This window comes from Pongo abelii, chromosome 1 (genome assembly GCF_028885655.2).
Source record: "Pongo abelii isolate AG06213 chromosome 1, NHGRI_mPonAbe1-v2.0_pri, whole genome shotgun sequence".
Lineage (NCBI taxonomy): Eukaryota > Metazoa > Chordata > Mammalia > Primates > Hominidae > Pongo > Pongo abelii.
In genome coordinates, this window is record NC_071985.2 from 22,821,739 (window position 1) to 22,833,888 (window position 12,150).

The window sequence follows — 12,150 nt, forward strand, 5'->3', positions numbered from 1 at the left end:
GTCTATTATCTGCTTACTCCTTTAGCCCATCTCCCGGGATTCTCCTGTTCCTCACACCACAGTTGCACCAGGGAGCTTGCTTTTCTGAGAATGTGCCACATTCTCCATTATGCACGTTTGTTGGGTCCCCACCCAGCATTCTTTCCTCTCCTAACAAACAATGCTCAACTTTTTCTCCTGGCATCTTACACACACACACCATGAGCTTCAGGGACACTGATTTCACTCCCAGCTCCTGCTCCAGGGTGGCAAAAAAACAAAACAAAACGAAAGAGTCCATTACAAACTCCATGCCTCAGGTAAACCACCAATCAGGGCATATATGTGACTTCATTTGACCCAGTCAGTGTGGCTCTCAGGGATCTTATTGGAACTATGGGGAGAGTGCTCTGTCTTCCTTTGACCTGTGCAGCATGTGGATTTTCTTCTGAAACAGCTGCAGCCAATTTGCCTCAGTGAGGAAAGATGAGGATGACACTGACACACAGAGGAAGGTCAAGCCCAGAAAATCATAAAATAAGTCTTAAGTCCTGATCAAGCCATGCCTGAAGCCTGCCTGATTCCTCTGGAAACATTGTTCTCAATTTGGGGGTGGGGGTAGATATACAGTACTGCCCCTTGGGGCATTTTGGAAATGTAAGGAGTTCTTTTGTTTGTCATGGTGACTGGGAATGTTACTGCCATTTAGTCTACAGTCAGGAATGTTAGACGTTCTTCAATGTGTGGCAGAGAACTGTCCACAGTCCTGCCAGACTTGTGTATGTCTTACCCAACGTCAATGTTGGTGCGCACACTGCAGCAGGAACTGGAATCAAAGTCTGATAGGCAGAATCATGGCTCCCAGAGACGTCCACGTTCTCACCCAGAATCTGTGAATGGTACCTTTCCATGGCAATGGGGACTTTGTGCAGATGTGACTAAGGATCTTGAGAGCAGACATTGTCCTGGATTATCCGTTTGGGCCTGATGTAATCACAGCACTCCTCAAAGAAGGGACACAGGAGAAATCAGAGTCAGAGGAGAAAGTGATATGGTGACAGCAACAGAGATTGGAGTGATGTACTTTGAAGATGGAGGAAGGGGCCACAAGCCAAGAAACACAGGCGGCCACTAGAAGTTGAATAAGGTAAGAAATAGGCCTCTCTCCTCAGAGCCTCTGTGAGGGACCAGCCATGGCAACACCTTGACTTTAGCACAGAAACTGGATTTGGACTTCTGACCTCTAGAACTGTCTGGGAATAAATCTGTGTGGTTTTAAGCCACTAAACTTGTTGTAATTTGTTATAGCAACCACAGGAAACTAATACAAAGTTATTCCTGAAGGACTCAAGGCAGCCGGTTTTGTTTTGTTTTAATGGGAGATGTGTTTATGGGGATGTTTTCCCACTCATCTTGAGGCACAGTGCATCCAGTGCTGCTTCCTCCTGAAGGATCGGGCTTCTGGAAGTCTTGCTTCTCCTCCTGTGGGCTGGCAGAGGACAGTGGAGAAGCCATCACACAAAACTACTGTTTGTGCATGGCTAACAAATGTGATTTTATAGCATTCTGGGTGTTTCACATCATGAAGCGGGAACTGGGGCTCCGCACCAGGCACTTCTTCTGTTTCCTCTTCTCCTCTTCTGGAAAGGGATGCAGGAGATCTTTTGCAAAGGGCATGTTTTTGTGGGTGGGTCATCACCTCCAGAAAGGCAGCTGATCCATTTGATTGCTATAATTAACTGCGGCTAGCCCCTGGCTCTGTTTTACATATAGACCCAGAGTGCTTTTTTTCACAAATATAGACAATGTCTTCCAGGGAAGATGGGCTTTACTTTATTCCAAACTTTACCAAGAGTCATTCCCATTCCATCAGAAAATCACACGAACTATGGCCAAGGCTACTTGGGATCCACCTCCCTATACTGGCCTGCACTTGTCACAGTCGTGCTTATGGGGATTCTGAGTATGGATGTGAACATCTCACCCCTTATGTTGTCTTCTGGAGTAGCTGTACTCACACATTTACATATTAAAATACACATCATTTTCTTACAAATATGTTCCTTTCCTTCTTCCTCTGTGACCTCTATGACCTAGTTAGGCCCTCATAGTGCTTCCTTTTTCTTTTTCTTTCTGGAAAATATGGATGCTTGGAGGTTATATTAGGCACTAATTCCATTTCAGGAGATACAAACTATTTTTTAGAGAGAAGGGACTTTAGGTCAGATAAGGCTGATAATTACAGCTCTCAGATATGGTTGTTGCTATGAGCACCTGCTATCTGAGTAACTATGTCTCCTCTGGTGACCCTCCTCGCCTCTAGGGCTGGCATGATGAGCCCATGCAGTATGTCCTCTCAGTCCCCACTCCCTTGTCTATAACAGATGCCATTAGTTCAGTACAGCACCATTTTCCATTGCAATGGGATTTAGTCTAAAATTTCTTCTCATCAGAATGTTAGAAGCAGCTACCGCTCATAGACAGGAGTTAGTACAGGAGATCACTTCGCTGTGAATCCAGAACAGGCAGATCCTTTTGCCTCAACATCCTTCTCTCCTGCCCCAGGGCCATTGCAGGCTTGGATTAGAACTCTGCTCCTCACCCCCATCCATGAGGCGGGTGACAGGAGCCCCTTCTCCCTGCGCTTGCCTCTCTCGTTGCATGCATCTCACAGTTTGAAAAGTGGCTGTTTTTCGTTTTTCGTTTTATTTCTTGAGACAGAGTCTTGCTCTGTCACCCAGGCTGTAGTGCAGTAGCATGATCTTGGCTCACTGCAACCTTGACATCCTTGGTTCAAGTGATCCTCCCAACTCAGGCTCCTGAGTAGCTGGGACTATAAGTGTGCTACCATCACACCCAGCTAATTTTTAATTTTTTTTATAAAAATGGGCACCATGTTGGCTTGGCTGGTCTCAAATTCCTGGTCTCAAGTGGTTCTCCCACCTTGGCCTCCCAAAGTGCTGAGATTATAGGTGTGAGCCACTGTGCCCAGCCGAAAGTGACTGTTTATTTCTCTCCCCCTCCAAATGCAAGCTTTTTGAGCACAGAAGCTGTGATACATTCCTTGAGATGAACTCAGCGCCTGATAGGGAGTAGAAGCTCCGTAAATCTTTGATAAAATCGGGCAGGCAGATGGACTCAACCAACATGTGCCATCCAGGTCTCTAGCCCCTGTCCCCTACCAAGATTTATTGATTCCCTTCGACCTTCTGACAGCGATTTTTCATTGAGCTGTGCTCATCTAATCGAGTCGGTCCATTTGTACTGCTCTTAAGGGCCTGAGAGTGAACACATGTCATTCTTGGTTACCCAGCTGCCAAGAACCCCTCCTAGACAGGACAGGTGGGAGGGAAGACGCTCCTCCCCTTCTGCGGGTAGAGGAAGTGTGTCACTCAGGACTTGGAACCTGGAGGGAGGGACATTAGGATGCAGAGCCAGTTAGAGACAATTAGCAGCGGCTGCAGTGGGACCTGCAGTCTAGTGGTGCGGTGGATGTGTCCAGGGCCACAGCATCCAGTAGGACAGAGGTGAGCACATCCGGGGACAGGGGAGCAGGAATGAATGTGCAGTCGTGATGATTGCAGCAGTGGCCTATGCAGGTGGCTCCTGAGAGGGGGGTCTTGTCTAGCCCATGTCTAATTGGGATCTGTTGGAGCCTGGTTCCCCAGCTCCTTGTCAATTACATGAGTTCCCAGATACCTTTCCAATCAATCCCTGCCCTCACCCCTGTCCCCAATTCCTGCTCCTTTCCCTACAGCCCCCTTCATCCCGTTTCACCCACTAAATCTTCATCCTCACTGCCCCATCCCTGAATGGAATCTACCTGGCTTCCCACCCTGCCCCCAACACACATCAGATCAGTGCCCAGATCTGAGCAGTCACTGGGTCCCCAGTACCCCATCTTTGTAGCTGCACCACAAGGCCCTCCCTCAGTTCCAGCAAGGGAGCAAGGGAAGCTGCCCAGCTTCAAGGAGAGCAGGATTGGGATTTCCCTGTTGGTGTTCCCATCCATGAAATCTAGAGAAGCTTTTGGAGTAAGACGCATGTTCATTTTTTATAGGTACATATGTTTCATTTTTATTGTCCAAAACCATATTTAAAGAGGAATTATTTTCCAAGTTTAAAAAGGAGCCCAATCAGCTCTCCTAGCCAGTGAGCCCACGTGGCTGGTGAGAAGCAGCTTTGGTTTCTTCTTGCTCTGCCCAAGGGCCTATCTAGATCATAAAAGAGCAACATTAATCTTAAATGACTCCTTGCTTTGTTACCCTGGGAAGGGCTCCAAACTCAATGAAATCCTCCTGCCACAATAACAACAACAATGACCAGGAACGCGCAGTGAGCACTTGCCCAGCACTCAGCTCAGCCTCCCACACATCGCGGAGATGATTTCATTTGCTGTCACAACAATTCCATGTGCTCAGCACAGTCATGCCCTGTCTGTCGACAGGGAAATGGAGGCACTGAGGGACTTTCCCAAGGTCACGTAGCTGGCAACGGCGGTCTTGGACACTAACCCGTAAAGGAAGAAAAAAACAAGGGAAAAGAAGTTGGAAGAATGAGGGAAATGTTATAGACTGGCAGAGAAACAACTCCTGGAAAAAAATTTGGGATTGCCTAACAATCCTGATTTAGAATCTGGAGCAAAGAGGCCATGCAAAAGATTGCATGCCAAACAAAGTACATTTTATGATAATAATTTTTAAAATATTGTGGGTTTTTTAATATAATGATTGGGTGACCAAATAGAACTATCTGTCGTCCTTCCTCCAAAACAATAAGCAAACTTTCTCTTATGAAAAAGGGACTGCAATAACATTTTTTTTCTTCTTTTTGAGACAGAGTCTCACTCTGTCGCCCAGGCTGAAGTGCAGTGGTGCAATCTCAGTTCACTGCAACCTCTGCCTCCTGGCCTCAAGTGATCCTCCCTGCTCAGCCTCCCGAGTAGTGGGGACTGTATACAGGCATGCACTACCCCACCCAGCTAATTTTTGTATTTTTTTATAGAGGCGGGATTTGGCCATGTTGCTCAGGCTGGTCTCAAATTCCTGGACTCAAGTGATCTGCCAGCCTCTGCCTCCCAAAGTGCTGGGATTACAGGCGTGAGCCACTGCACCTAGCCTGCAATAACAATTTAACACAAACACACTATTCTGGAAAAGCACACACAATGTTTCAAAATCCTACTGGAACTTCAGTGATGATGGAGTTAGATTATGATAAGAGCAGAGGAAGAACCATATTAATAGAGGATTTGGTTTGGAGGCCTCCCAGGCGGAGCTCAAGGTTGCTGAGCTTCAGGCTGCCATGGAGCACAACTCTTAGATAGTGCTCTATTCCACCCTGGGCCTGTGCTTTGGAGGGTTCTATATATTAAACATATGCACACAAAAATGCACATGTCAAATAACACAAAGAAGGCTTGGTCACTGGCATTTGGTGCTCAAAGCTGGCATAGCCCAACTCGTAGCCCTAAAACATCTGCTCTATTGACTAACACTATTCAGGCCCCAGAGAAATGCTTCTCCATATCTCTTGCCCTATATTTCCAAAACAAAAAAATGACTATATCTGAAAGCCATGGTTTGCTGGTTGTATCACTGCCCAAACTGGGATGGACATTGTTTTTGGGGTGCAGGGAGATCTGAGTAGTGGAAGAAGTTAGATGAAAGACAAATCAGTTAACAAGTTCTTATTCTCAGTGTGAATGCAATGGATTCTTGTACAATGAAGCACCATTCCCCAGTACTGTCAAACATCCATTTTCTTACTTCTCCTTGGATTCCCATGTGTGGCTCCAGAGGCCCTCCCTGGTGCAGTACTTGCCACTGCTGCACCAGGGAGGGCCTCTGTCAGCCTTGGATTGTTCTTCAGTATTAAACATCACTCTTCAATTTGTACATACCATCAATTCTCATTATTAGAGGTAGTTATGTTCTAAAAAAAAGTCACCAAGAACACTGAATTAGCAAATACTGAACCATTGCTCCTAGGGGAAATACAGGGCTAGGTGCCTGTGAGCATCTGGTCACATTTCATCAACTAATCAATACATAACCTCACTTTATGTGTGTTTCTGTTTAGACACCTTTTAAAATATATATTAGTATATTGTATATTTTTAAACAGGTAGAAGAGAGGAATTTCAATATTCTCACCACAAATAAATGACAAATGTTTGAAGTGCTGGGTTTGCTATTTAGCCTGATATGATAATTACACAATGTGTATATGTATTGAAACATCACATTGTGCCCCATAAATAGGTACAATTATGTGTCAATTAAAAATGAAATAGGTCAGGCACAAGTGGCTCACACTTCTAATCCCAACACTTTAGGAGGTTGAGGTGAGAGGAATGCTCGAGGCCAGGAGTTTGAGAGCAGGCTGGGTAACATAGGGATACCCTGTCTCTTAAAAAAAAAATAATTTAAAATTAGCCAGGCTTGGTGGTGTGCACCTGTAGTCCCAGCTTCTCCGGAGGCTAAGGCAGGAGGATCACTTGAGCCTAGGAGGTCAAGGCTGCAGTAAGACGTGATCTTGTCACTGCACCCCAGCCTGGCGGACAGAGGAAGACTTTATCTTTAAAAAATAAATAAAATAAAACTTAAAACAAACAAATAAAATATATATATAGTCGATTCATTAACAGTGAGTTCACAGCCAATAGTACTGTAACTCATGCCTGAATGAAGCGTATCTAATGCCCGTATTCTCTCAGTAAAGCATATGAAAGCCTCTTGCACTTAATGACACTAGATAGCACTTCAGCACCACATTTGGGAGCCATTTCAAACAGTGAGTCACTGAAAAAATACAAAAATTAAAAAATCATGACACTAAATAGACTGAGGAAAGGACACTTTACGTAGGAGAGCTGAAGCAGGAAGGCAGAGTGTCACAATGTTTGACCTCAGCTTAGGAATGTTCGGTACGGTGACACCTTTTTCACTGCTCTGCACATGCCAGCAAATGACCTCCAAAGCACCGAGTATTGATTATGAGGTGGCAAAGAAATTTTATCAAGGAAGATAATTCATAAATACGGAATCTGTGAATACTGAAGATCACCAGTGTGTGGATCTAGATGCAACTTGTGTGAAATGATATCAACTTTTTATATTACATTAATTAGTTGGGATTAGAACACTAAAATTGTAAATAGCTTTTTTTTTGAGACGGAGTCTTGCTCTGTCGCCCAGGCTGGAGTACAGTGGTGCCATCTCAGCTCACTACAAGCTCTGCCTCCCAGGTTCATGCCATTCTCCTGCCTCAGCCTCCCAAGTAGCTGGGACTACAGGTGCCCACCACTACGCCCAGCTAATTTTGTTTTGTATTTTTAGCAGAGACGGGGTTTCACCGTGTTAGATGATCTTGATCTCCTGACCTTGTGATCTGCCCGCCTTGGCCTCCAAAAGTGCTGGGATTACAGGTGTGAGCCACTGCTCCCGGCCCAAATAGCTTTTTTTAATAAAAAGATATAATAAGATTTAATTACATTTTCAATAGACAAATGAAAAATTTCATCTTTTTTTGAATAGTTTTGGTCTAAAATGTTCATATTCACTAGTTATAACATAATTTGGCTTTTACTTTTAATAGAAAAACAAATATTTTAGAAGAAATTCAAAAACTAATTTTTTACATTTCTTTATATTTTTGTGAAAATATGTTAAAATTTTGTGTACTTTGAATATATTTGCTTTTTTCTTTTTTTTTTGAGACAGAGTTTTGCTCTTGTTGCCCAGGCTAGAGTACAATGGTGAGATCTCAGCTCACTGCAACCTCCGCCTCCTGGGTTCAAGTGATTCTCCTGCCTCAGCCTCCTGAGTAGGTGGGATTACAGGTATATGCCACCACGCCCGGCTAATTTGGTATTTTTAGTAGAGATGGGATTTCTCCGTGTTGGTCTGTGACCTCAGATGATTCGCCCGCCTGGGCCTCCCAAAGTGCTGGGATTAGAGGTGTGAGCCACCGCGCCCGGCTATATTTGCCTTTTTTAAAAAACAGACTATGCTTTCATTATTTAATTGCTTATATCATTGCTGTAAAGGAAAAGAAAATTAAGTGAATACTTTATTACAATAATATAATTAATAATGTTGCTAAAATCAAGGCAAGTAAATTAGTTTTATGGAACAAAGGCTGTGATAACATATGAATTATGTACGTCTTAATTTTGTTACTCAGCTAGATCTTGCCAGCCCATCAGCAGACCAGATATGTCCTATAATCATAAAATCAAGGCCAGGCATGAGGCTCACGCCTATAATCCCAGCACTTTGGGAGGCCAAGCTCAGTAGATTGCTTGAGCCCAGGGGTTCGAAACCAGCCTGGCCAACATAGTGAAACCCCTAAAAATACAAAAATTATCTGGGAGACTGAGGGAGGAGAATCGCTTGAGCCTGGGAGGCGGAGGTTGCAGTGAGCTGAGATCATGCCATTGCACTCCAGCCTGGGTGACACAGTGAGACTCTGTCTCAAAAAAATAATAATAAAAATAAAGAAATAAAATAATAAAATTCAGGTGTCTTTAATAGTTTGTTGACATGCAGTCATATAAAAGAGCTTTATACATACTTAAAATTTTTGTTGTTACAAAGATAACTGTATCAAGGTAGAGGATAAAACATGTTTTATTTAACTTTTTGTTGTCGTTGTTGTTGTTGTTTTGAGATGGAGTCTCACTCTGTTGCCCAGGTTGGAGTGCAGTGGTGTGATCTCAGCTCATTGCAACCTTCTCCTCTTGAGTTCAAGCGATTCTCCAGCCTCAGCCTTCCAAGTAGCTGGGATTAAAGGTGCCTGCCACCACGCCCGGCTAATTTTTTGTATTTTTAGTAGAGATGGGGTTTCATCATGTTGGCCAGGCTGGTCTCAAACTCCTGACCTCAAGTCATCCGCCTGCCTTGGCCTCCCGAAGTGCTGGGATTATAGGTGTGAGCCACTGCACCTGGCTACTTAACAGTTTATTGGCTTGATGTATTACCTCTTCACATTTAGACACATGGTATGTGGAGTTCCATTCATGCCCTTGCACTGGGACCCATCCACATCTTGGTGGACCTGCCTCTGTGAAGATTGAGGGTATAGGCAGTATTCTGGGGTCTGTATCCCAGAAAATCAGCAGCCCAGCTTAGCAGATATTCTGATATTCTGATTAGGTCTAGCCCCAAATTGCAGAAAAACGGATGGCAACAGCATCAAATCAGTTAGAAATTCTCCAATAATAGTGCTAAACATTGTCATAGGGTTGGAAAAGGCCACCCTAGCAGACTGGTGGCTGGAAGTGGAGAGATTCAGAAAATGCACAGTGGCTGTGACAACCACTACAGGGAGAGAATCCTTGAGAAGCTGATGGGCTCAGAAGGCCACTTGTTCTGATGAATAGAACATGAAATCAACTGATTTTGCTGTCCTACTCTGGAGGAAATGCAGCAGACCTCTGCAATGGGTCTGCATCCAGGTCCTGGGCGCCAGGGCCCATCCTGAGCATGGAGGGCTCCAGGCAACAGAAGCTGGGTCTGTCCTGAGGCTTCCACCTCTGATTACCCGCAAACCAAAGCTTCTCTAGAGCATATTTATAGGAAGCTAAAGATAAAACATGGAGCCTACCTGCTCAGGTTAACATCACCTCCAAGTATTGAAGTTGGGTCCTTCAATCAGATTTAAGATTTATTTATGGCCGGGTGCAGTGGTTCATGGCTGTAATCCCAGCACTGTGGGAGGCTGAAGCTGGCAGATCACTTGAGGCCAGGAGTTCGAGGGCAGCCTGGCCAACATGGTGAAACCCCGTCTCTACTAAAAATACAAAAATTAGCTGGGCATGGTGGCACATGCCTGTAATCCCAGCTACTCGGGAAGCTGAGGCAGGAGAATCGCTTGAGCCTGAGAGGTGGAGGTTGCAGTGAGCCGAGATAGGTTGCAGAGTGCCGCTGCAGGAGACTCCGTCTCAAAAAACAAACAAAGACTTATTTATAATCATTTATAATCATTCAGCATATGCAAAGTCTCAGGGGACTCAGAAAGCGATCTGGGTTCTACTTCCAGTTTCTAGTTTCTGTACTAACCACGGGACCTTGGACAATTCCTTTCACCTTTACAGGCCTCTGTTTCCTCATCTTGAAAACAAAAGCACAGTCTTAGATCATCTGTAAGGTCCCTCTTGCTGTGCAACTCTACGGTTTATCTGCCAGAGGGATTCCTTCTGTGTGCATTGGACTACGTGCAGTATCAGGATTACTTACTCCAAAAGGCAGTTGTTCCTTTGTTTGCTGGCCTCCGGGGAAACCCAGACATTTTATGATGTCCCTGCTATGGGGGTGGCAGGGAGTGCCTGGTGGCTGGTGCCCTCTGCCTCTGGCCTGCGTCATTAGCATTGGCCCAGCCTCTTTGGTGGAGGTCATCCCACCCTTGTTATGTGGTCAGACATGCTACTACCTTCAGGGAAGTAGTCACAAGACAATAGTTCCCTTTGACAGAGAGAAGTCCTTTCAACTATGGTAGACAGCCCTTGAATTCTATCATGGGGTTCAGTGGATAGGTTCTTTAAATCATGGCTTACTTTCATTAGCTTAGTCAATAAATATTTAATGGAGGACAATAATATCTACCTCATCGTATTACTGTGAAGAGTAAACCAGTTCATATACAACTTTGAATAGTACCTGACACATAATAAATTCCAATAAATGTTCGCTATGGAGTACCTACTGCATGCCAGGCATATGCTAGGTGCTGGAGTGCCACAGGAGCAAGACCAGCTCCTGGAGGAACTCACAGAGGCGAGATGGATGTGCCTACAAGAGTGTGCTGTGAGAAGAAATACAACACAGGAAGAATCCAAAGCCACGGACATGCAGGTGAGGCAGGTACTGATTCTTCGGGGAAGGAGAAAACAATGGAGGGTGAGGGGGACATCTGTCACTTCCCCGTACCCAGCATCACAGCCCTGCCTTCTTCACATAGAATCCATCTTTCTTATGGGGGATCCATTCCATGGAGTCAGGTGGGACTGATCCCAGAGGGGGGCAGGTGGCCCAAGTTTGGCCCTGAGGGTATTGTGTCTTCCTGCTGACAGTCACGGGCTCAGGGATGCGCATGGGGCACATGCTGGGGCAATCCGAAAGCTCCTGGGGACTTTCACCAAACCTATTAGAGAAGCGTTCACTCTCTCTTTGTCTGGGATCATGAGACTTAAGGATAACACACATCTGGAGCTCCCAGTGTGACTAACTTTAACTTTAGGTGGAGGAAAACTAAATCTAAGTCAGAGGAGAAACTGGAGAGAGAGAGAGAGAGAGAGGCCATGACACTCTGAACCTCTCTGGGTCCTCTTGTGCCTGAAGCTACAACCACTCCCAGTTACATGAATCAGTAAAGTACCCCTTTGCCCACTGTATTAGATTTTTGGCATTTGCAACCATTAGCCTTGGCTAATACAGAAAGTTTTTTTTAAAGAAGATAGGACGTGTGAGCTAGAGTTTGAAGAAGATGCCCACCAGTCAAAAAGTTCTATATTAATCTTTGAGATTCAGGAAAAATCATAATTCCCAGGATTTCTTGGGATGTCTCAAAACTTATAAATTGTTCTGTATTTTTATAATACTATTATGCTAGGTGCAGTGGCTCATGCCTGTAATCCCAGCACTTTGGGAAGCTGAGGTGGGGGGAGTTCGAGACCAGCCTGGGCAACATAGTGAGACCTTGTCTCTACTAAAAGTAAAAAAATTAGCCAAGTGTAGTGATGTGAACCCGTAGTCCCAGCTACTCAGGAGGCTGAGGTGGGAGGATCACTTGAGCCCAGGAGATCCAGGCTGCAGTGAGCTATGATTTCATCACTATGATTTCTTCAGCCTGGGCGACAGTGCAAGATCCTGTCTCAAAACAAAACAAAATGAAAAAATCCCCAATGATTTACTTGTTTTTAAATGATAACAGAGTGACCATAAGAAGAAATAATGAGGCTGGGCTTGGTGGCTCACGCCTATAATCCCAGCACTTTGGGAGGCCAAAGGCGGGCAGATCACCTGAGGTTAGGAATTTGAGACCAGCCTAGCCAACATGGTGAAACCCTGTCTCTTGTAAAAATACAAGAGAATTAGCCAGGTGTGGTGGTGCACGTCTGTAATCCCAGCTACTTGGGAGACTAAGGCAGGAAGAATCGCTTGAACCCGG

General features: G+C 44.9%; 1 pseudogene; it reads right to left on the bottom strand.

Moving 5' to 3' along the window:
• Positions 1–1,387: 1,387 nt before the first annotated feature.
• LOC112132314 (small ribosomal subunit protein eS27-like) lies at positions 1,388–1,662 on the bottom strand (annotated as a pseudogene).
• Between the last annotated feature and the right edge of the window lie 10,488 nt (positions 1,663–12,150).